This window comes from Callorhinus ursinus, unplaced genomic scaffold (genome assembly GCF_003265705.2).
Source record: "Callorhinus ursinus isolate GAN/ISIS: 27379988/994484 unplaced genomic scaffold, GSC_fseal_2.0 scaffold111, whole genome shotgun sequence".
Taxonomy (NCBI): domain Eukaryota; kingdom Metazoa; phylum Chordata; class Mammalia; order Carnivora; family Otariidae; genus Callorhinus; species Callorhinus ursinus.
In genome coordinates, this window is record NW_027397173.1 from 397,407 (window position 1) to 400,056 (window position 2,650).

At 39.7% G+C, this 2,650-nt stretch overlaps 1 pseudogene; it reads right to left on the bottom strand.

Annotated features, from left to right (window-relative positions):
* Positions 1–1,338: 1,338 nt before the first annotated feature.
* LOC112828115 (transcription elongation factor A protein 3 pseudogene) lies at positions 1,339–2,422 on the bottom strand (annotated as a pseudogene).
* Positions 2,423–2,650: the final 228 nt, after the last annotated feature.

Here is a 2,650-nt window from a genome sequence, read left to right on the forward strand (position 1 = left end):
ATAACAGTATTAAATTTTCTAATTTTTCCATCGATCTATGTGTCTATTTTGTGCCGGTAAACCCATGCATATATGGTCAATTAATCTATGGCAAAGGAAGCAAGAATATACAAGGGGAAAAATGTATCCTCAACAGATGTTGCTGGAAAAACTGGACAGTTACATATAAAAGAATGAAACTGGACTACTTTCTTACACCAGACACAAAAATAAACCCAAAATTGATTAAAAACCTAAATGTGAGACAGGAAACCATAAAATTCCTACAAGAAAACATAGGCAGTAATTTCTTTGACATTGGCAGGAGAAACATTTTTTTAGGTATGTCTCCTCAGGCAAGGGAAACAAAAGTGAAATTGAACTATGGGTACTACACCAAAATAAAAAGCTTTTGCACAGAGAAGGGAACCATCAATAAAACAAGAAAAGGCAACCTACTGAATGGGAGAAGATATTTGCAAATGATACATTCAATATAAGAGGTTAATATCCAAAAATTATTTAAAAACTTATACAACTCACACCAAAAAAACCCCACAAATAATCCTATTAAAAATGGGCAGAAGAAAAAAAAAAAGGACAGAGGATCTGAATAGACATTTTTCCCATTTTTCCAAAGAAGACATACAGATGGTCAGCAGACACATGAAAAGATGCTCAACATCACTCATCATCAGGAAAATGCAAATGAAAATGATAATGAGACATCACCTCACACCTGTCAGAATGACTATTATCAAAAAGACAAAAAAATATCAAGTGTTGGCAAAGATGTGGAGAAAGGGGAATCCTCTTACACTGTTGGTGGGAGTGCAAACTGGTGTGACCAGTGAGGAAAACAGTATGGAGGTTCCTCAAAAAATTATAAGTTAAAATTAGAATTACCATACTACTGGGTATTTTCTCAAAGAAAACAAAAATATTAGTTCCAAAAGATATATGCACTGCTATGTTTATTGTAACATCGTTACAATAGCCAAGATATGTAAGTGACCCATGTGTCCACTGACAAATGAATGGATAAAGAAGATGTGGTACATATAAATACTATGGAATATTATTCAGCCATAAAAAGGATGAGCTCTTGTCATTTGCAACAACATGGAGGGACCTACAGGCTCTAATGCTAAGTGAAATAAGTCAGTCAGAGAAAGACAAATAGCACATGATTTCACTCATATGTGGAATTTAAGAAACAAAACGAACAAAAAAAAGAGATGAATAATAAAACAGACTCTTAAATACAGAGAACAAATTGGTAGCTGCCAAAAGGGAGGTGGGTGGGAGGATGGGTAAAATACAGGGAATTTTTTTCTTCATTTTTATTTTTCTTCCAGCTACAATGCCTTAATGTTTTCTCTTTGTTCTTCCTCACTTTGTTCACTGAAATCCTGGCTGGCATTTCTATCAACAGAACTTCCAGTAATTGCCACATTCATTGCATAAGACAAAGGTAGTCATGGGCTCATCAGCACTGCATGACTGCCTCTGGTTATAGGTACAGTTTTCGTGCATTTGTTGCACTGGAAGAAGTCAGTGGTGGTGCTATCTGGTGCTCACAGGTAACCTCCTGGGTCATGGCATTCCTCAATTCCCTCAGCTCATCGCTGGCCATTTCTTCTGCCATCATCTTGGCAATGAGCCCAGCAGAGATGGCCCCACTGAGCACATTCCTCCTCAGGCTGGAGTTCTTAGGTCCTTGAGGTTGCTGACTCAGCTGTGTACCCAGTTCTAGTACTTCATGTCCATGCCCTTGAGCTCCTGGTAGATATGATCTTCTATTTCTGAAGACACCTTGTCACAGTTGAATCTATAGTCTTTGTAATCATCAATGGCCTTCGAGGCTGCTGAGAGCATCTCCACACACTTGTCCCACACAGAGTGCCCTGTAAGATAGCAGGGCACCAGGAGGAAGATGGAGGGGGCAAAGGTGGGGGTTGAGGGGCTGCTGGGTGTTTTGGGAGTCTCTGCTTTTGATTTTCTGCTGTTTGATCTTTCCATCAATGGCCTTTTTGGAAAGAAGGTGGCTGAAGACTTGAAGTCCACAGAGTCTCTCCTGTCTTTGGACTCTTCCCCTTAATTTTTCCTTGGTGGAGTAAGGCCTGTCTCTGGTTTCCAGTTAGAACAGTCAAGCCCTTTTTCCTTTCCTTTCCTCTCCTTTTTCTCCTTTGGGGGGTCCAGGTGAGTTCAGCAGCTACTCCCAGTTTTTGATGAGGACTTTGGCCAAGGACACCTTTTTGTCTGAGCAGCACTTGTGGACCCCACTAATGGCGACTCCAATCCTGGTTGTCTGGAGTAGCTGCATGGACATCTGAGAGCTGTTCAGCTTCTTCAGAAGGTCAAGGGTCCCTTCCATATTCTTCCTGGCCACCATCTTCTCCAGCTTTCTGGCAGTCCTCAGCAGCTCCTCTTCCTGGTCCATGTTAGTGCACAACACCCGGTGAGGTGAGCTAAAATAAAGGGAATTAAGAGTACACTTATCTTAATGAGCACTGAGTAATATATAGAATTGTTGAATGACTATATTGTATACCTGAGACTAATAAAACACTGCATATTAATTATACTTCAATAAAATTTTTTTAATTACCGATTTTTGGTAATTATACTGTGAGTAAGAATGTGTATGTTCTTGCTCTTGGGAACATGT